The sequence below is a fragment of the Erinaceus europaeus genome, chromosome 13, assembly GCF_950295315.1.
Source record: "Erinaceus europaeus chromosome 13, mEriEur2.1, whole genome shotgun sequence".
Lineage (NCBI taxonomy): Eukaryota > Metazoa > Chordata > Mammalia > Eulipotyphla > Erinaceidae > Erinaceus > Erinaceus europaeus.
The window spans coordinates 69,721,782-69,744,947 of record NC_080174.1 but is presented as its reverse complement, the minus strand read 5'-3'; the positions used below and the strand labels follow the sequence as shown (position 1 = coordinate 69,744,947).

Genomic DNA, 23,166 nt, shown 5'->3' with positions numbered 1-23,166 from the left:
AACACCTCATACAAAATTAGGCACTCTAGGTGGCTTTGGATAGAATTGACAATTCAAATCCATATGTGTAAATTGCTGATAGGAATGTAAAATAGTGTAGCCACAATGGAAAACAACTTGACGGTTCCTCAAAAAGTTAAACACAGAGTCATCATATGACTCAACATTCCCACTAGGTAGAAATCCCCCCAAGAGTTGAAAAATAGGTGCTTTCACCAAAGAAGAGATATAAAAAGCCAACAGACATAGGAAAAAATGTCCCAAGTCACTGATTCTCAGAGAAATGCAAAAAAAAAAAAAAGACAACAATGAGATACCACTTCACTCCTGTGAGAATGTCATACATCAGAAAATGCTGGAGAGGGTGTGGGGACAAAGAACCCCTCCTGCACTGCTAGTGGGAATATAAATTGATCCAACCCCTGTGGAGAGCCATCTGGAGATCCTCAGAAGGCTAGAAGTGGACCTACCCTGTGACTTGCAATTCCTCTCCTGGGGATATAGCCTAAGGAACCCAGCATACCCATTCTCCCAGTCCTGGAATTTTGCCTGTATTTCTTGATGCCTCTTCTCTTGGTCCCTTAACCTGTGATACTGCCTCTGCTGACCTCAACTACACCAATGCAACCGGTGCCACCATGTCACATTATGTTGCTACTGCCTTTTCAATTCAGATTATATCCAGAGACACCAAGCCGGAAATGTCAACCTTCCAACTCAAATAATCTGGTGAGACCTTTCTTAACACTTGGGACTACCTATTTCCATTTCAAATGGTGCACTCTCTAACAAAGTTACAGACCCTAGATATAGACTAGGACCTAGGGTACTAGGTACATGTACACACACACCCATAAATTAGAAGCAACTAAAAAGTACTCAATAGTTTTCTGTGAGTAGACTTAGACCTAATAATCACGGAAAGCAAGTAGAAAGGCTTAAAGAAGGCACTATAAATAGTCTAATCCAGTATTGACTACTTAGACCTAGACACCCTCCTCTCATAACCCCCTACTTCACTTCCCTTAATCACTCTACTCAAATAATTACATAGAAGAAAATGAGATGTATCTCCTAATCTATTCTGACAGGACCAGCATTATTGTCAGCCCCTGATAGCCTGTAGGAGAAACACTGTACACAATTGGCCAAGAGATATACTGGCAAAAAATACATATAAACTAAAAAATATACATATATATATATAAACTAAAAAAAATACATATAAACTAAAGGACAGTTACTGTCCCTATGACAACCTTAATCTGAATCATCAAACAAATAAATGCAGTTAAACTTAAGGTTAACTTAGATCCCACTAAAATCCTAGGTGTGTTTCCTCCATAACTTGAAGCCACACCCCACAAACCTAATACCAGTTTTGATATAGCAAATAGCACTCAACATTTTAAATACTGGGAGAAAGTCTAAGCTCGTCAGATAAAGAAATTACTACAAAAGCCGGAAAAGGAAAAGAAACCGGCTTGCTTAGTGATAGCCTTTTTGGCCAATACCAGGCCACCCCATCATCTGGGCCCCTAGTCAGGGGATCCTAGGATTCCCACATAGATATGATGGGCCTAATAGATTCCCTCCCTCCGGCATCACTAGTCACTGGTTACTTCCATCAGGAACATCTTCATGAGCCCTCCTGTGGGTGTCTCCAGGACCTTGCCCTCACAGTAGAGCAGCAATAGTAAGGACTGACACACTCTGCAAAGGGAGACTGGGTCATCTTTCTCTGCCACTCAAGGAAGATTGGTCCTAAATTGAGTGGAGCCTAGAATATTCCCAGCTGTAACTAAGGGGCTGTGAGCTCAGACTAAGACTAGGTTACACAGGCTCTTATGCTAAATGTGAATATATATGGGCCCTGGGTCAGACCAATGGAGTAAACAGTTAATTGGATTTATATACTTTCTTCAAGTTTGGGGACTACTCTCTGCCCTAATCCAGCTTTCTAGCCCTATTCTCAACTCTGACTACATCTTCCCAGACATTGTTTTTAGTCTATCTGCATGTTTACTACCAAGCTCAAACAAAAATTACTAAAGTCATAGGCCCCTAGGAACATACCTAAAATATATTTCTTAGCTTCCCTCTCCCATAAAATTCCTATTCTCATCTATTCTACTCCTACTTTTGGTTCCTATTTATTGTTCAATTTTATTGTTTTGTCTTGCTTTGTATCTTGCCTCCTTTTAGTCACCAAGTTGCAGATGTTACTATGATTTCATCCTGAACTCCCTGGACAGATGACTTCACCAATGTGTCCTGGAACCTCACCTCTCTAGAGACCTACCCTACTAGGGAAAAATAGAAACAAGATGTGGGTATGGATCAACCTGCCAACATCCATGTTCAGCAGAGAAGCAGTTACAGAAGCCAGAACACCCACCTTCTGCACACCTAAAAGAATGCTAGTCCATACCCCAAAAGGGGGAGCAATATTAGGGAAAGATGACCAGAGGGCTCTGAGCTCCAATTCCATCAACCCCAAGTCCCAAAGACAGAAGAGAAAAAAAGAACAATCAGAAGTATCAATAGTTATAGGTGTGACTTAGAAAGAAAGGGAAGTCAGGATTGTTGGGAAAAATTGGGCAAATATGTATAAATATAGTTATAGAAATAATATTCAACCCATATTTATGACCTCAGGAGAACTACTGCAGTTTTCAATGGAGGGAACAGGGATACAGAACTCTGGTGGTGAGAATAGTGTGGAAATATACCCCTGTTGCCTCATAATTTTGTAATTAGTGATAAAAAAAAAAAGGAAAGAAAAACAGATACTCAAATACTTCTATGTAAATAAGGGCTAGTCACAATGTCCAAAAAGTAGACATAACCTTGGAGGCCAGATGGTGACACACCCAGTTAAGCACTTAGTACTATGCACAAGGATCAGAGTCTGAGCCCCTGCTCCCCACCTGTAGTGTGGATACTTCCCTCTATATCCCCCCTCCTATCTCAATTTCTCTCTGTCCTATCAAATAAAATGAAAAAAAAAAAAAGTAAAAAATTGCCACCAGGAAAGGTAGATTTATAGTGCTGGAACTGAGCCCCAGCAAAAAGCAAATAGAAATAACCAAATGTCCACTAATAGATAATGGATATATATACAATTTGTGGTGTTTCTATAAATGGAATATACATGGGGTGGTGGCGCACCTGGTTGAGTGCAGATGTTATAAATGCTCCCACCTGCAGGGGGAAAGCTTTTTGAGTAGTGAAGCAATGCTACAAGTGTCTCTGTCTATCTACCTATCTATCTATCTATCTCCCCCTTCCTTCTATCTAATAAGTAAAGATATATATACATGTATATCCATCCATGAAAAGTATAAAAATACTGCCACACACTACAGCATGAATGAACCTTGAAAGTGTTGTTTACCACTTTCTGTTGGTATGCATTGTATTCAATAAAAAAAAACCAGACACAAAAGATCACACGTTGTGTAATTCTGTTTGTATAAAATATCCAGAAGTGGTAGGTCTAAAGAGAGAAAAAGTAGTGGTTTCCAGGAGGGGCTGAAGGGAGGAAAGGATAGGGACAAACTGATCCGTAGGTTTTGTTTATTTGTTTATTTGTTGCCTCCAGGGTTATCACTGTGGCTCAGTACCAGCACTATGAATCCACTGCTCCTGGAGTCTATTTTTCCCATTTTGTTGCCCTTGTTGCAGTTGTCATTGTTATTGTTGTTATAACTATTGTTGTTGTTGGATAGGACAGAGAGAAATGGAGAGAGGAGGGGAAGACAGAGAGGAAGGGAGAAAGATAGACACCTGCAGACCTGCTTCACCACTTGTGAAGTGACTCCCCTGCAGGTGGGGAGCTGGGAGTTCCTATGCTGGTCTTTGTGCTTTGTACCATGTGCACTTAACCCGCTGCGCATTGCAAATGCACTAACTGCCAAGGAATTATTATTTTTTGTTACGTGAATTCCATCTCAATAAATGTTATAAAAAAGGGACAGTCTGGGTGGAGGGGACAGTCTAAACTCCTCTGCATCAAGCAACACTCTTGCTTCCTTTGTCCACTGTATGGTTACCTCTCTCTGGATGTGGGTCTATCAAGGGCGAGGAGTGTGTGTATGTCCTTCATCTCCTGGTCCCCAGGACCCAGTATAAGTTCAAGTCAGCATATGGTTGGAACAGCCGTAAGTGCAGGCCCTGGAGCCAAGCTGCATGGGCTCACAGACTCCACCACTATTTTCTGTGTGACCCAAGGCTTGTCACTTCAACTCTCTGAATTGCAGTTTTGTCACCTGAAGAACACAGCTAATAATGAAATGTATCTTTTTAATATTTTATTTTAAGAAGCTATATACAGAGAGGGAGAGGCAGAGGGGAAGGGAGGGAGAAAGAGGGGGGAAGAGAGAGGGTAAGCACTGTTCATCTCTGGCTTATGGTGGTGCTAGGAATTGAACCTGGGATCTTGGAGCCTCAGTCATGATAGTCTTTTGCAGAATCATTATGCTGTCTCCCCAGCCCAAGATACAAATGTCTTAATATGTAGGAATTAAGAGATAAGAGCTTACTTAGCACAGGCATAGCATACAGTGAGAGCTCAGTTACAGGCTACCTATTTAGTAGTGTTACTGCTTCTAGTATTACTGCTTTCACCCTCATTGACTGCTGAACCTCTGATTCTACAACATCAGAGACTCTTCTATCAGAAGAGCTTCATTTTGGCTCAGAGAAGTTAAGAGACGTGAGTGAGACCACACAACCGGTAGGAGACTTACCAAGTCTAGAAAGCAAATTTCCTATATCAGCTTCCCTGCTGCACCTTCCTCTGAATTCTCTCTCATTCACTTGCTCTTTCTGACTTCAGACCATACATTATCTAGTTTTTTTTTTTTGCTCAACTTCATCAAGTGTGGATGTGTGGCAGCATGTGCTTGTGTTTGTGTGCAGAAGCATACAGATGTGCAAACTGCTGGGCTGGGCTGTGTGTGCCTTTCTGTGCACATGAAGGAAGGAGTGTGGACTTGATTTGGGGAGTGTCTCCACATGTATTGTGGACTGGCATGCAGGTGGGTGCAAGTATGTACCTCTGCAAAGGTGGAAAATTGTGGGTGCCTGTGAGAAGGTTTGCTGTATTCATATAGGTGGGCACAATTGTTTGGGGGGGTTCTTCCTCAGCATGATGGAAAGACCACTGAAGGCAGGATTGTGTCCTGGGCTTCTAGGTCTCCTCACTGCACTTGGCCCAGTGCCAGCCATGTAATGTGGTGTAGAAGGGGGTATGTGCCCGGGGAGCTGGAGAGGATTTCCACCTCTTCAGCAGTCTCTGCTACTAAGCTCAGCAATTATATGAGGCACTCCCATGGGGCCCCATACAGCTGGGCCAGCCTTGCCTTGCCTGAATCAGGCAGTAAGTACAAAACAGCTGGTTGGAGTCCTCCCCAGGGGGCAAGCTGAAGTGGGTGCCCTGAGATAGACCCCCAGCCTAAGGGTGGTTGCTTAAGCGGCAGTAAAAGAAACAAAAGATGAAATACATCAGCTATTGGCAGCAGTAAAGAGAGTGAAATTGCTCAGCAGAAAGCCACACACTATCCATCATCAGGCCCTTCTGCACTTCAGCTGCTGAAGCAAGAGGGTTTTTTAATGCCCTCCAATTCATTTGCATTTGCACTGCCACTCTTTTATAGTATCAGGGGTTGCCAAGAAGATCTGAGTGATTTTTTTAAAGATGTTGATAAACCATTTCCACCAGGGAATAAAAGTTTCTTTGGGGGGAGGGGGAGAGAAAGGAAAAGAAAATTTTCCAAAATAATGCATTCCCTCTGCAGAGTTATGGGTAAGTGATTCTGCAGATGTATTGGCCCCATAAAACTGAGCAAGGAGTTTGGCCCAAAAGTGCTCTGTGCTGGAAGAAATGAGCAGTTCATTCATTTTGCAACTGAATTGAGACCTAAAACTTTGCAGTCACTCAAAGTTTCAGGGACAGCCTGCAAATTTGCATGCAGCCAGAGCTTGTGACCCCTGTGACACATATACACTGCCAAAGTCCCCATGCCTTACTGCTTCCTCCAGGAAGCCTCATTACCTTTGAAAGTGTAAAAGTTAATGATTCAGCATATGAGCTTCTTCTTCCCTTCCAGGGATCTGAGAGCCTAGGCAAGTAATCAGGTGTGACCAGCACACTACCTGGTAGAAACTCACCTTTACCTTCTTGGCAATACTTGACTAAGCACTATCACAAGGCCTAGTTTTATAACCAAACTCTGACTTGAAGACATCAGAAGTGACTTCCACTTCTGCAACCTGGCCTTCAATCTCTGCAACAACCAAATGAACATATTAACTTAAATGTCTGGTTTGCTAAAGGAGCCAGATCTTATCATCCCCGTGGTACAGGCAACTGAGGCTCAGAGAATGGGGTTGTTTATCTAAGCCCACAAACATAGTGAAAGAAGAGGCAGTGCTCTGATAAAATGAAAAAAAAAAAAAAAAAAAAAAGAATACAACATCAAGACAGGAAAAGAAAACAAGTAAAAAAAGATCAGGAGATACTTAGCCCATCTGGGACAACTCCTCCCATGGCAGAAGTCTGGGTGCTGTACTGTAGGACTGCCCAGTCTCTGATTCTCCGTGAAGGTGCCAGGACTCTGTTTTCAGAGCTCCACGTGGGTAAGGGAGAGCAAGAAAGTGCCTGCGGACTGCTCACATCCCAGCCTCTCAACCTGGATGTGGGAGTCCCACCCAGATGGAATCTCCACACAGTGCTGGCTTAGGGGAGCCCACGTGGATCTACCTAGACACTGTCACTCTGATAATCGTGTACACTCCTCCAGATTCAGAGGCATGAGCCTGGTCACTCCCATTTTGCTGCCTGCTGAGCCTCCAGACACTCAGTCCATTGCTCCAGACTCCAGACTGCAAGACCACAAAGCACCCAAGGCAGAGCTGCATTTTCTATATTGATGGAAACTCCATTGGCCCACATCATTGAGGATTACACTGTCCCCGTACACCTACCTTTTGGATTCTGCTAAGAAAATTACTCCTGGGGCGTCTCACAGCAAGCAGAGGATGTCCAGGTGTGCACACACCAGACTCTGAGATTGTCATGGAAGAGTCTCAGATGCGAAGGAGCTCTATCTGCAGGATCCAGAAGCTCTCCAGGCCCATGCCACTGAAAAGACACAAGGAAGATGTATGCTTCCATTAGTTGAGCCAGGAGCTTCCAGTGGAAATCACAACCCCACCCCATACCTGATTGCCTGCTCCTGCATACAAAAGGCGACTTGAAAAATCTGTTACAGCGTTGGTCCGCCCACCAGCCCACAGAGAGGAGGTACTCAGGAAACCCTCCAGGAGCCTGCAGGCTGGGTGACCTCCTGACTCCATGTGTTTGGCCCGGAGCTGTGCTCCTAGTTTCAGAGGCCTGCTGTCTACAGACTGGATATTACCTGGAAAGAAGGACCTTCACACTTCACAAACTAATTGACCTCATGATGTACTTGGAAAAAATGTTTCACATCAGAAGTCACGACAATCAAAGTACTCTATGAACCCTAGAAGCTTCATCTTCTGCATGGAAATCTTGACACTGGTGTGGTCATCACTCCTAGAAAACCTTCAGACATAAGGCAAAAACTCCACAGACATAAGGCAAACACAATGCTTATGTGAGATATAGTTTCCTGTCTCTTTGCCTGTCCTCTAATGACATAAGTATGCTATGCAGGAAAGTCAGGAAGGCTGGCTTGAAGCTGAATGCCAGCCTCAGGGCCTTGGAGAAAGCGTGGTCAGCACAAGGGCCCTGAGCAGCAGCACCTGGGGACTCATGCCTGGAATTTGCAGGGGGAAAGAAGTCTCAATTCCCCTCTGAACTACACAATAAGTATAATAGTGACAAGAATAAAGCAATGAGGGAGTCAGCAGTAGTGCAGCAGATAAAGCGCATATGGTGAGAAGCTCAAGGACCGGCATAAGGATCCCAGTTCGAGCCCCCAGCTCCCCACCTGCAGGGGGTCACTTCACAAGTGGTGAAGCAGGTCTGCAGGTGTCTGTCTTTCTCTCCTCCTCTCTCCATTTCTCTCTGTCCTACCCAACAACAACAACATCAATAACAACAACAATAATAACTATAACAATAAAAAAACAAGGGCAACAAAAGGGAAATAGATTTTTAAAAAATTTTTTAAGAATAAAGCAATGAAAATAAAAAAGGAAAAGAAGAAGAGCCAGTGCTTTCTGTCCCTGAGGCAGTAGCTTCCTCCTTCCTCTTGTCTACACTTAGTGGACACAGGGCTCTATGTCAGACTGTTGCCCACTGTTCCTGGAACTAAGGTGCAGGACAGAAGGGATGATGTCAGGACATCCCAGTCCTCCTGAAATGACTGTGCCTCTCCAAAATACCTCCTGAAGGACAGAGCATAAACTCCCACATTTAATCCCTAGTGAGGAAGTATAGATCCCTCTCAGTTCAAGAGTTTTTTTTTTTTTCATTTTGATTTTGTTGTTGTTTTTCCATCAGTGTTATTGCTGAAGCTCAGTGCCAGCACTATGAACCCATCGCCATTTTATTCCTTTTTAGGTTTTTTTTGTTTGTTTGTTTGTTCTTTATATTTCATTTGATAGGACAGAAAGAAATTGAGAGGTGAGGGGAGATATAAAGGGAGAGAAAAAGACAGACACCTGCAGACCTGCTTCACTACCTGTGAAGTGTTCCCCCTGCGGATGGAAAGCAGGGCCTCAAACCCAGGTTCTTACACACAGTAACATGTGCTCAACCAAGTGCACCACCACTCGGCCCCTGATTTATTTCATTTTTATGCAGTGCCAGGGACACAAGCCAGGGCCTCATGCATAAGCTCTGACACTAACCTGCCTCCTCAGACCATTTTTTGTAAAAAAAAAAAAAAAAAGGGAGAGAAAGTGACTGTTTCACCATCCATGGAGTCCCACAAATTTTTGTCTTTGCTGCTCTTGTAGTACTGGGGATCATACCCAGGACTTCATGATTGGAAGGAATATATTCTACCAGCTGACCCTAACCTTGCTGGCCACTCTAAGTTTAATCTTTCTAATTATTGAAGACACTCATACATGAAAACACAGTAGACAGCTTCTCCATGTGTTGTTCTGACCAGTTCCAGAAAGATTCCTTTGCCCCTAGAGTAACTGTCCCAACCCTTTCATCCTACTGAACAGTTCTACCAATAAGTCAGGGCACTAAAGGAGCACATTTATTTACTTGTTTGTTTGCTTGTTAAGTGTGTGTGTGTGTGTGTGTGTGTGTGTGTGAGAGAGAGAGAGAGAGAGAGAGAGAGAGAGAGAGAAAGAGAGAGATTAATAGTGGTTTACAAGATTGGAAGACTGCAGGTTATAGTTCCAGACTGAACCCACTACCAAAGCTCTGTGTCCCACCCTTGAAGGAGTACATTTAACTCACAACTGTCTGCTTCATCTTGGTCAGCTACCCAAACAAGCAGGATGGGGTTCTTACAATACAAGACTCTCCAAAAGGTGGGGAAGTTTAGAGCACCCATAATGGGCAGCTGGGTATCTAATTCTGGTGGGATGGGAGAGACTGGAATAGGGAGCAGGATAACAAGACAAGAGCCACCAGCATCTGATACCAGAAGCACCCAGTAATAATAGTCATTGCTCATTTTTTAAAATATATTTGATGGGGGGAGCCAGGAGATAGTGCATCTGGTAAAGTGTACACTATACAGTGCTCAAGGACCCAGGTTCAAGCCCCTGGTCTCCACTTGCAGGGGGAAAGCTTCACAAGCAGTGAAGCAATACTACAGATGTCTCTCTGTCTCTTTCATTCTCTATCTCCCCTACTCTTTGCCAGGCTGGCTAGCTTCGCAGATGGGAGAGAGAGATGACCAGAGACTCATGGCTGAGTGGTATGCAGTTCAGTCTTTATTCACGTGGAATGCAGAGCAATCTAACTTAAGCTTTAATCACAATCCTGTCCTTATATATATACTCGCCAAGTAGGGTGGAAACAGGATGTGATGTAGAGAGGGTGAAGCAAAAAAAGACTGGTGGAAATCAGGGTGACTACGAGAGGGGGCGGAGCAAAAAAACATCATGAACCAGTGGGGATTAAACCAATGCCCTGCAGGCAGGGCGGTGCTTACTTAACAGTGGTTATGTAAATAGAATACAGTGTTAAGCAGAGGGGATTAAACCAATGAAACAAAAGGGGTTTTAGAAGCAGAATTAGAAGCATACCCCCACCTAATTCAACAAGATAAACACAGACTTAAAGTGAAAGGATGGAAAACTATCATACAAGCCAATGGCCCACAAAAAAGGACAGGAACAGCTATTCTCATATCTGACACCATAGACTTTAAAATAGATAAGATTAGAAAAGATAAGAATGGACACTACTTAATGCTCAGAGGACCAGTCAATCAAGAGGACTTAACAATTATTGACATCTATGCACCCAATGAGAAGCCATCAAACGTCTACTGAAAGAGCTACAGCAACATATTAACAGCAACACAGTCATAGAAGGGGACTTCAACACCCCACTCTCTCAACTTGACAGATCATCCAGGCAGAAAATCAATAAAGACATAAGGGAGCTAAATGAAGAGATAGATAAACTAGAACTATTAGACATTTTCAGAGTCATTCATCCCAAGAAACTGGAATACACATTTTACTCAAATCCACATGGGTCATTCTCAAGGACAGACCATATGTTAGTCCACAAAGACAGCATCAGCAAATTCAAGAGCATTGAAATCATCCCAAGCATCTTCTCAGACCACAGTGGAATGAAACTAACACTTAACAATCAACAAAAGATTAGTAATAGTCCCAAAATGTGGAAACTCAACAGTACACTTCTTAACAACCTCTGGGTCAAAGAGGAAATCAAAGAAGAAATCAAAATGTTTCGAGAGTTTAATGAAAATGAAGACACAAGCTATCAAAATATTTGGGACACAGCTAAGGCAGTACTGAGAGGGAAGTTCATAGCTATACAAGCACACATTAGGAAACAAGAAAAAGCACAAATAAACAGCCTGATTGCACATCTTAAAGACCTAGAAGTAGAAGAACAAAGGAACCCTAAAGCAACCAGAAGGACAGAAATCACTAAAGTTAGGGCAGAAATAAATAGCATTGAGAATAAGAAAACCATACAAAAGATCAACAAAAGTAAATGTTGGTTCTTTGAAAGAGTGAACAAAATCAACAAACCTTTAGCCAGACTCACAAAACAAAAATGGGAGAAGACCCAAATAAATCGGATAGTAAATGAAAGAGGAGATATCACAACAGACACCGTAGAAATTCAACATATTATGCGAGGCTTCTATGAACAACTATACGCCACCAAGCTAGAGAACCTGGAAGAAATGGAAGATTTCCTAGATACCTACCAACTTCCAAAACTAAGTAAAGAGGAAGTGGATAACATGAACAGGCTCATCACAACTAATGAAATTGAAACAGTTATCAAAAATCTCCCCAAAAATAAAAGTCCTGGACCAGATGGTTTTACAAATGAATTCTACAAAACCTTCAAAGAAGAATACCTCTACTTTTAAAAGTCTTCCAGAAGATTGAAGACACTGGAATACTCCCTGCCAGCTTCTATGAAGCTAACATCACTCTGATACCAAAAGCAGACAGGGACACAACCAAAAAAGAAAACTACAGACCAATATCTCTGATGAACATAGATGCGAAAATACTGAACAAAATTCTAGCCAACCGTATACAGCAGTATATTAAAAAGATTGTTTATCATAACCAAGTGGGGTTTATCCCAGGCATGCAAGGTTGGTTTAATATACGTAAATCAATAAATGTGATCCACCACATCAACAAAAGCAAGACCAAAAACCACATGGTCATATCAATAGATGTAAAGAAAGCCTTTGACAAAACCCAACCTTTATGAACAAAACACTACAAAAAAATGGGAATAGATGGAAAATTCCTGAAGATAGTGGAGTCTATATCTAGCAAACCTACAGCCAACATCATACTCAATGGTGAAAAACTGGAAGCATTTCAACTCAGATCAGGTACTAGACAGGGATGCCCACTGTCACCATTACTATTCAACATAGTGTTGGAAGCTCTTGCCATAGCAATCAGGCAGGAGAAAGGAATTAAAGGGATACAGATTGGAAGAGAAGAAGTCAAACTCTCCCTATTTGCAGATGACATGATAGTATACATAGAAAAACCTAAGGAATCCAGCAAGAAGCTTTTGGAAATCATCAGGAAATACAGTAAGGTGCCAGACTACAAAATTAACATCCAAAAGTCAGTGGCATTCCCCTATGCAAACACTAAGTTAGAAGATGAAAGCCAGAAATCAAATCCTCTTACTATAGCAACAAAAACAATAAAATATCTAGAAGTAAACCTAACCAAAGAAGTGAAAGACTTGTATACTGAAAATTATGAGTCACTACTCAAGGAAATTGAAAAAGACACAAAGAAGTGGAAAGATATTCCATGTTCATGGGTTAGTAGAATTAACATCATCAGAATGAATATACTACCCAGAGCCATCTACAAATTTAATCCCCATCAAGATCCCAATCACATTTTTTAGGAGAATAGAACAAATGCTACAAATGTTTATCTGGAACCAGAAAAGACCTAGAATTGCCAAAACAATCATGAGGAAAAAGAACAGAACCGGAGGCATCACACTCCCAGATCTCAAACTGTATTATAGGGCCACTGTCATCAAAACTGTTTGGTACTGGAACATGAATAGACACACTGACTAGTGGACTAGAATTGAGAGCCCAGAAGTGAGCCCCCACACCTATGGACATCTAGTCTTTGACAAAGGGGCTCAGACTATTAAATGGGGAAAGCAGAGTGTCTTCAACAAATGGTGTTGGAAAAAATGGGTTGAAACATGCAGAAGAATGAAACTGAACCACTGTATTTCACCAAATACAAAAGTAAATTCCAAGTGGATCAAGTACTTGGATGTTAGACCACAAACTATCAGATACTTAGAAGAAAATATTGGCAGAACTCTTTTCCGCATAAATTGTAAAGACATCTTCAATGAAACGAATCCAATTACAAAGAAGACTAAGGCAAGCATAAACCTATGGGACTACATCAAATTAAAAAGCTTCTTCACAGCAAAAGAAACCACTAAAAGAGACCCCTCACAGAATGGGAGAAGATCTTTACATGCCATTATATCAGACAAGAGTTTAATAACCAACATATATAAAGAGCTTGCCAAACTCAACAACAAGACAACAAATAACCCCATCCAAAAATGGGGGGAGGACATGAACAGAATATTCACCACAGAAGAGATCCAAAAGGCCGAGAAACACATGAAAAAAATGCTCCAAGTCTCTGATTGTCAGAGAAATGCAAATAAAGACAACAATGAGATACCACTTCACTCCTGTGAGAATGTCATACATCAGAAAAGGTAACAGCAGCAAATGTTGGAGAGGGTGTGGGGTCAAAGGAACCCTCCTACACTTGCTGGTGGGAATGTCAATTGGTCCAACCTCTGTGGAGAACGGTCTGGAGAACTCTCCAAAGGCTAGAAATGGACCTACCCTATGATCCTGCAATTCCTCTCCTGGGGATATATCCTAAGGAACCCAACATATCCATCCAAAAAAATCTGTGTACACAGATTTTTTTGGCAGCACAATTTGTAATAGCCAAAACCTGGAAGCAACCCAGGTGTCCAACAACACATGAGTGGCTGAGCAAGTTGTGGTATATATACACAATGGAATACTACTCAGCTGTAAAAAATGGTGACTTCACCGTTTTCAGCCAATCTTGGATGGACCTTGAAAAAAATCATGTTGAGTGAAATAAGTCAGAAACAGAAGGATAAATATGGGATGATCTCACTCTCAGGCAGAAGGTGAAAAACAAGATCAGAAAAAAAAACAGAAGTAGAACCTGAAATGGAATTGGCATATTGCACCAAAGTAAAAGACTCTGGGGTGGGTGGGTGGGGAGAATACAGGTCCATGAAGGATGATAAATGACATAGTGGGGGTTGTATTGTTAAATGGGAAACTGGGGAATGTTATTCATGTACAAACTATTGTACTTACTATTGAATGTAAAACATTAATTCCCCAATTAAAAAAATAAAACAATTTAAAAAAATAAAATAAAAGTGATGAGAAGGCACAAAAAAATAGAAGCATACCAACAACCCCTCTCAATTTCTCTGTCTCTATCCAATAATAAAATTAAATAATTAAATATATTTTATTTGTATTGTTCTGTTTTAATGAGGAAGAGACAGATACACAGACCAGAGCACTGCTCAGCTCTGGTTTATGGTAGTGCTAGGAACTGAACCTAGGATTTGGAGTCTCAGGTATGCAAGTCTTTTTGCATAGTCACTATGCTAGCTCTCCTGCCCTGGTCATTGCTCATTTAGTGCTTCCTATGCTCCATCATTGACTTCAATGACTCCTTCTTCTCCTTCTCCTTCTTCCTCTCCTCCTTCCCCTTCTTCTTTTTAAGGGCATGAAGTTACATTTATTTCTTGTCAACAGTTTCAGGTTGATTCCTGCCAGGCCTGAACCTTCATCATTGACCTTTACAACATTGTGTAAGGATATCTTTTCTAATCATCCCCATTTTGGAAAAATAATAATAATAATAATGAAACTGAGACTCAGATAGTTCCAGTGTCCAAAGTCACACAGTTAACAGTAACAGCAGGACCAGTAGTTTACTCCCCCTTCAATGCTGTACTTCTATCAGCTTGGTACACATCATGTCATAAGAGCATATGTTGTGATGCATTGGATTGACCTTCTCGGGGTGCATCCCGTGAGTACCCATTCATTGGGGAAACTGACGATCCTTTCTAGCCAGCTGAATCCACATGGATCCCAGTCACTTTCAAAGCCAGCAACAAGCAGCTCCTGACAGCTTTCAGCCTGACCTGTTGACTGGCTACGGAAGAAGGGCAAACGCTAGAAGAAGAAGCATATGTTGTGGTAGATGTTAGTGCCTGTCCACAGCCTCTGAGAAGCAACAGCTTGCTGGAGGGCTGTAGTCATCTGTCCCCTGAACTCCTTCCCTCAGCATCATTTTATTTTGTTTGTTTTATCTTAATTTGTTCTGTTTTGTTTTGTAGCACCAGTGAAAGGATGTAAGTCCTCACACATGTGTAGTAGCCCTGAGTGTCCCCTTAGCCCATTTATTTATTTATTTATTTATTTATTTATTTATTTATCTATTTATTTATTTATTTTGAAAGATGGAGAGGGGAGAGGAGAGGAAGAGAGGAGTTACAGGCAGAGAGATGATTCACATGCCATTTCACCATCCACAGAGCTCCCGGCGCCATTCGTGGTACTCCCATGTGGCACCAGAGCCCCATATGTGGGAACTTGCACGTTCTTTGAGGTGAGCTACCCTCCAGCCCTCTCCCCCATGAGTCAGTCCTCTCAAGCACAACCTTCCCTTCTATACACAGACTGCTCTATGCCTTCGGTATCCCAAGGCAACCTAGGAGGCAAACTCAGCTTCTCTCAATGGGCCTCATATCTCATGACTCACCCACCTCCTGGAGGTCCCCTCCTGGCTCAATTACTCTCTCTGTCACTTCCCACTTCTATTGCAAAGAAGGGCAGTTACCCTGACAGACACAGGTCCTAGGATGGGATCTTCCACCACCCACCTGAGAGAGGATCAGAAAACAGTCTGAGTAGCATCTGGGGAGAAACCTGGCCCACTTCCTAGCTTGTCTGCTTGGGCAAATGGCTTCCACTTAAATCCTCTGTTTCCTCTTATGAAAGCTCCCATCTGTCAGCCACAGGGCCCAGAGGTAGATAAGAGCTGGCTGTTACCTGTGAGGGGCTGAGAGTTTAACAGCAAGACACACATATGATAAGACAATTAAAATAATCCAATAAGTCTCTGGGAGGGAAATGCAGGAAACAGAAAGAGCACCAAGGAGAACGCAATTGGGTAATTAATAATGATAGGTACTGTTTATTGATTATCTTTAATGTGCAGGCATTTTACTTACATGAGTTCATCCAATCCTGCTACTGAAGTTTCCAGAAAGCCATTATTATCATCATGCTTAAAGAAGAAAAAATAGATTTGGAGAAGTAATAGAACTTTCTCCAAGCTTTAACCAGAATGTTCCTGGATTTCCAACCCTCATATTTGAACACTAATAACACAGTCTCACCCCTGGTCTCCTTCCAGTGGTATCTTCATTTACTTGAGTTCCCCCCATCGTCCCAGAGAGTGGCTAGAGTAAAGTAATCTCTCTGTGCCCTCCTTTGGTTCACCTGTCAAGTGGAGATGGTGATAATAAAATCCTCCACAAGGGGTTAGTTGTACTAAATACTTAACAGAGATAATATATGAAAAGGTTCAGCACAGGATCTAACACAATCAGAGTTTTAGCCACCTATCCCCTGCACTCCTTCCCTGAGAACCATTTTGTTTTGTTTTATCCTATTTTACCTTGTTTCATAGTACCAGTGAAAGAATAAAAGTCCTCACACATGTGTGGTACCCCTGAGTAGTCTCCTCAGCCCAATTTTTTTTTGATGGTATGTTCTTCTTGGTAATAATAGCTTTATTTTTATCTATAAGGGCACCATCTTACCATGAGTTCATGGACCACTTTAGATCCATTGAGCTGTCAAATGATACAGATTAGAACCACCTGAATAGACTCAGCTGTCAAAGGTGAGCCTTCCACTCCCCTCCCACTCAAACAGTTCTTCCTCCAACCCCTCTGAGCAGGCTTTTCACAAGTCACCCCCATCCACAATGGGGAGACGGGAGGGTGAAGGTGTGGAGTGATTCCCAGCCTCCTCACTTCCTCACCTCATAGACCAAGATAGAGGAAGCAAAAGCTGCCTGGGAGAGACCAGTGGCAAAAGAGAAAGAGTCGATTTCTTCCGTGAGGGGCAAGGGGAGTGGTAGAAGGTTTGTCTGAAGCTCAAGTGAAAACACCCTTCTGATCCAGGAATTCTGGGCTTTGGCAGCTGTATTCTGGCCAGCTAAGAGACCCGTGTCAGAAACTGCCCATTCCTGGTGAATTTCAATGAGGTGCCCTTTCTGTAGGGAAGAGGAAAGCCATCATTTAAAAAGATGAAGGCAGCTTTTGCTTGGCAAGATATGACTGAGCAAATACAGCCACGGGGGACAGGAAGAGGAGGCTGGGAGAGAGGGGTGCTTTACCTACTGCGAGTTACATGCAATGCACATCAACACACTCCCACTCTGTTCCTTGTCTTGGGTTGGGTGCTAGGAAACAAGAGGCCATTGTCCCACAAGAAAATGGACAATTACTAAAAAAAAAAAAAAAAAAAAAAAAAAAGAGTGAAAGGGTAAAAGATAGAGATATGCAGGGGCCCGGTGGTGGCACACCTGGTTGAGCATACATGTTACAATGTACAAGGACCTGGGTTCAAATTCCTGGTCCCCACCTGCAGGGGAAAAGCTTTGCGAGTGGTAAAGCAGTGATACAGGTGTCTCTCTTCCTGTCTATGTCCCCCTTCCCTCTCAATTTCTGACTGTCTCTACCCAATGATAAATAAATATAATTACAGAGAGAGGTGCACAGGAGACTCAGTAGGAAGGGGGCAATGGCATCACACACCCAACCTGGGATGGGACTTCACTGAACTGCTTTGCGCTTTGAGAAGGGTCTTGGAAGAAGAGTCAGAGTTCATCAGGCAGAGAAAATGACTGGAGCTAAGGATAGAGGACTATACCCCAGCAGAAGGAACAGCATGATTTAGGACAAGGTTCTTTGTGCAAGTCCAGAATGTCCAGAAATGATGTGCTGTAAGAACTTAGAGGACAGAGGAGTGGTAGGAAACTAGAAAAGAAGCTGGGACTGGATGTAAAGGCTGCACATGTCATGGCAAACAATGTGGATTTCCTCTTGTAAAGGACTAAAGGAAGGACCTCCATAAGGGGACTGTTGTGAGGTATGGGTTGCTTGAAGCATGGAGCATGGTCTATAGGAGTTGTAAGAACAGGACAGTCTTGACATTACTAAACTAGAAGTCACGAGGGTCAGTGAAAGAGCTCACCTACATAGTGCGCTGCTTTGCCATGTGTGACCTAAGTTCAAACCCAGCTCCCACTGCATTGAAGGAAGCTTTTGTGATGTGGTCTCTCTCTCTCTCTCTCTCTCTCTCTCTCTCTCTCATTTTCTCTATTTTAGAAAGGGAGAGAGACACTGAGGCCAGAGCACTCCTCTGCTCAGCTCTGGCTTATGGTGGTGCTGAGGACTGAATCTTAGACATGGGTCTTTTGCATAACCATTATGCTATCTCCCCAGCCCTCTCCGCCACTACCACCATCTCTGTCTCTATCTCTGTCTCTCTCTCCCCTATGTCTCTACTTTAAAAATTAAAAATAAACTAGAGATCAATCACAAGGGTGTGATTTGGTATCCCTGGGTGAGACTGGGGGGAAGCAGAGGGTGGTAAGGATATTTTATCTGAATATTGGTGAATATAGGAGAACACAAGGAGGCCTAGGGCCATGCTCATTGTGCAGCTTGATCAGCCAGATGGACAGTGACTGAGGATTCTCCATGACCAACAAGAACTGGTGATATCCGAATGACATCTTAGAGACTCTCCTGGGAAACTCATGGAATCATCCAGGCTCTTCCCAACTACTAGAACACTGATGATAATGCCCAAGTGTTTGGAGGTCATGGCCTGAAATAGAAGCCATTTTTTAAAAGCTTTAAGAAAGGAGAGTCGGGAGGTAGCACAGAGGAGTTCCAGGCCAGCTGGGGTGTGGGGCTTGGGTTCCCAGACTGGCAGGAGGTGGGCTTAGAATCACAGTGATCCGATCCTCCTGCATCCAGGATGGCAAAAATATTTCATTGCCCATGACAACTCTGATGGATTGGTAGTGTCTACCTAAATTACTATTTGAAAAGGATTATAAGACCATATCTGGGCCCAGTGGAAAAGAAAGCTCTGATTGATTAGCACCATCTGTCATGGGTGCTGGGTTGTGGTGGGGGAGTACATTATTTCACACTTGTTTTTCCTGAGCTGTGTGCTTCGATACCCTGCCGAGAGTTACTGGATATGCCTGGTGCATCTCTCTTGATTAGCCCAGTCAACAGAGAGCAGCAGCTGCATATGAGGCTAAGCAGTCATGGCTGGGAGACATGAGGCTTTGCACCTCGACCTGGTGGAATCTAGTCCCAGTCTAGAACTGGTCCTTGATATCCAAATGACATCTTAGAGACTCTACTGGGAAACTCATGGAATCATCCAGGTTCTTCCCAACTACTAGAGCACTGATGATAATGCCCAAGTGTTCGGAGGTCATAGCCTGAGGTAGAAGCCATTTTTAAAAAGCTTTAAGAAAGGGGAGTTTGGGCAGTAGCGCAGTGGGTTAGGCACAAGTGGTACAAAGCATTGATGGACCAGCATATGGATCCCGGTTTGAGTCCCCAGCTCCCCACCTGCAGGGGAGTCGCTTCACAGGCAGTGAAGCAGGTCTGCAGGTGTCTATCTTTCTCTCCCCCTCTCTGTCTTCCCCTCCTCTCTCCATTTCTCTCTGTCCTATCCAACACAATGACATCAATAACAACAATAACAATAACTACAACAATAAAGAAACAGGGGCAACAAAAGGGAATAAATAAATAAAATAAATATAAAAAAAGAAAAGTTAAAAAAAATTTTAAGAAAATGCATGTTTCAGGTGAGAAGTGAGAATCTACCTGGAGCCACAGATGAGCTACAGGAGGACTGTAAGTAGCCCCCTTGGAATTATGTGAGAATTGTTCTAAGTATGTACACTTTTCTCAAAGAAGATCTTTAGTTTCTGTCAATCTCACAGAGAGATACATGGTCCAAAAGAAGGTTTTAATCACATCTTAAAATAAAAGAGAGTAATGAAACAAAAGAGAATTTTGCTGGGTAGAGGAAGGAAGTAAACTTCTGAGGGTAGAGCATCTGCCTAGCTAATTATTATAAATCAGTTAGCCTTAAAATATATATATATATATATATATATATATATATATATATATATATATATATATATATATATATATATATATATATATTAAGGGTTGGGCAGTAGCGCAGCGGGTTAAGCCCACATGGCACGAAGAGCAAGGACCAATGTAAGGATCCCAGTTTGAGCCCCCAGCTCCCCACCTGCAGGAGAGTCGCTTCACAGGCGGTGAAGCAGGTCTGCAGGTGTCTATCTTTCTCTCCCCCTCTCTGTCTTCCCCTCCTTCCTCCATTTCTCTCATCCTATCTGGCAACAACAGCATCAATAACAACAATAATAATAACCACAACAATGATAAAAACAACAAGGGCAACAAAAAAGGAAAATAAATAAATAAAATACTTTTAAAAAGAACCACATTTGGATTTCAACATGTATTTAATTAGGCTATAACCTTGAGAAAAATATTTAAACTCTCTGTGCTTCAGTTTCCTCATCTATTAAACAGAAACAATACTTTTTGGAGATTCTGTGAAGACCAAATGAGTTCATACACCTAAAATACTTAGAGTAATCCTGGAACATAATAAACACTAGCAGTTGGTCTTCAGAAAGCTAGGCAGAAATGGAGAATGGAGGTATAAGGCAAAGTTATGCAGAGGGGAGCAATGATCTGAAAGCAAAAAGGTGAGAAGTGGTGGCCTCAGCATCATCTTCCAAGATGTCAATGGTTCACCTAGTCTAGAGGAATCCACTGAGAGGAATGACCGGAGCTGGGCAACAATGATTTGGCTAGAGGCACAGGATGTGAGCAAGGTGCAGGGCAGATAAACTGATTGCTAGACATGACAGAGAATGTGTGCATAGGAGTTGCTGACAGGGGACCTGTAGTGTTGGTCTGCTTCTAATTCTGCTTCTAAGACCCCTTCTGTTTTGATCATCACGTTAGGTTCGCCTGCATTGCTTAACGCTGCAGTCTCTTTGCATAATCACTGCTTTACCTGAGACCCACCCTGCCTACAGGGCATTGGTTTAATCCTCACTGGTTAGATGCAAGCTTGATACTTCCTAGGGCTCGTGCTTTTTCCTTCTCCCCACCCCCTACGTACTTCCTCTTCCGACCTGACACTTCCACCTCAGGGGATACAAAGGACAGGATTTTCTAATAAAGAGAGATTAGATTGATTGCACTGCATTCTCGCTCATCAATAAAGATTGAACTGTGTTCCCAGCTCAGCCATGAGTCCCTGGTTGTCTGTCTCCTGCCTGTGAAGCTAGCCCGGAACTGTAGCTCAGGGAAGAGGTTTCAGTTGGGGGGATTTTGCTTAGGAAAGTCAGTTCTGCTCTGGCATGTGAGAAGAAACCACCCAAGTCCTCACCAGCCAGAGCTCCCACCCTCCTCCTCCTACGCTCAGGCTACTGACTCTAGATCCCTGCTATTGCCCTGTCCAGTTCCTATGGATACTGTGTGCATAGAGTCGCAGCATCATCCCTAGAGCAGCCCCCAAAGCTCCTGGCTTACTCTGCAAGATTGATTCTTAGAAAAAGGTTGAAAAGGAGGGACCAGGCGGTGGCCCACCTGGTTAAGCACACACATTAAAGTGCACAAGGACCCAGGTTCAAGCTCCTGGTCCCCACTTGCAAGTGGAAAGCTTCACAAGTGGTGAAGCAGAGCTGCAGGTGTCTCTGTCTCTCTCCCTCTCTACCTCTCCCTCCTCTTTCAATTGCTCTCTGTCTCTATCCAATAATAAATAGATAAAAATTAAAAAGAATAAAAGAAACTGGATACGGATTCTTTTCAGGAACATCCAGAGGATGCTTCAGATTTGCTAGTAAGAGGGGAAAGTGGCTGGATGAATAGAAAAAAGGGTTTGGCAACCTCAGAAAGCCAAGTGTTGAGTGGCCTGTCCCAAACGCTGCTTTTCCTAGCCCATGTCCCACCAAAACACCAAACATCAAATGTCTCTCTGTCCAAATCATAAATAACAGCAATGATAGCAACCAAAGCAGAGCACCAGGTGGTGGTACACTTGGTTGAGCACACCTGTTACTATTTGCAAGGACCTGGGGTCAAGCCCTCCAGGCCCCTCCTGCAGGGGGAAGCTTCATGAATGGTAAAGCAGTGTTATAGTTGTCATTTGTTCACTCTCTCTGTCTCCCTCTCCCCTCTCAGTTTCTCTCTGTCCTATCAAAGACAAGGGGGGAAAAAAGAACAAAAACAAAGGGGATAAAAGCATAGACTGCCTTAGTCAACTCTTCTCCTGATTTGTCACTCATGGAACAAGCAATACACCTTCTAGAAGGAACAATAAATCTGGCCTATGGCTGCATTAATACAGGCATGTTCATAATAACCTCTATCCACAAGCCAAATTATGTTGAAATCCATTACAAATTAAAAACAGCATGTCTCCTTGAAAGCATTCATGTCAGTTGCCATCTTGTTTCAAGGTGGCAGAGTGAAGACATCATCAAAGTGGCAATCTTGATCTTTTTGCTAGTTCCCAGATGTGCCAAAATAAGTCCATTTCTGCTAAATTTATCAGAGTGTTGACAGAAAAATGCCAAGCTGTCAATTGAAACAGAGACCTCACTTCACTTTTCAAAAATGAATGCATTCTGAAGAAGTGCTAGAGTGGAAATAGAGCAGGACTGAGAATCAGAAGACCTGGATTCCAGTTCTTGGCTTGGTCAGAAGTAATCAGGCAGACTTGGGAAGCCCCTGCACCCCCTAGATTTCAGACATCTCATTTATAACTTGAGGAGCTAGGACAAGATGATCTTGTGCTGAGAAAGAAGATAAAGCTTAACACTTCTGACTGTTCCCCCATGCAAATTCTCTGACTGAGTCATCCTCTCCTGCCCTTGTTCACACCCTCCAACTGTTCTGGAGGGGCAGTGTTATGAGCTGACTGGCCCTCTGCCTCCAATGATGGGTCATAAATAAGTGAACAGGGCAGGGCGGGGCAAAGGGAGGGATGGTCTGCAGCCCTCGGAGAGCTCATTAGTGGGAAAAGCTTCTCAACTTGTGACTTCTGATCTTCAGTCTTGATTCACTGAAGCAGTCACAGTGAAAGGAGAGGAAAAAGAGGAGCAGGGGAGATGTGTTGGTATGGGCATTGGGGACTTGAGGGGGTGGGAAGCGTGACTAGCTGAGAAATAAAGGTTCCCTCTAATTCAGGACAAATTTTGGCAGCCTGCTTATGTAAAGACCAG

At 42.9% G+C, this 23,166-nt stretch overlaps 1 long non-coding RNA gene across 1 annotated transcript in view; it reads right to left on the bottom strand.

Moving 5' to 3' along the window:
* The window catches only part of LOC132542542 (uncharacterized), a 47,980-nt gene extending 40,839 nt beyond the window's left edge, over positions 1-7,141 (bottom strand). Inside the window, exon 1 of the long non-coding RNA XR_009553542.1 lies at positions 6,991-7,141. This is a non-coding gene — a long non-coding RNA (uncharacterized LOC132542542). The remainder of the gene's footprint in view (positions 1-6,990) is intronic.
* Between the last annotated feature and the right edge of the window lie 16,025 nt (positions 7,142-23,166).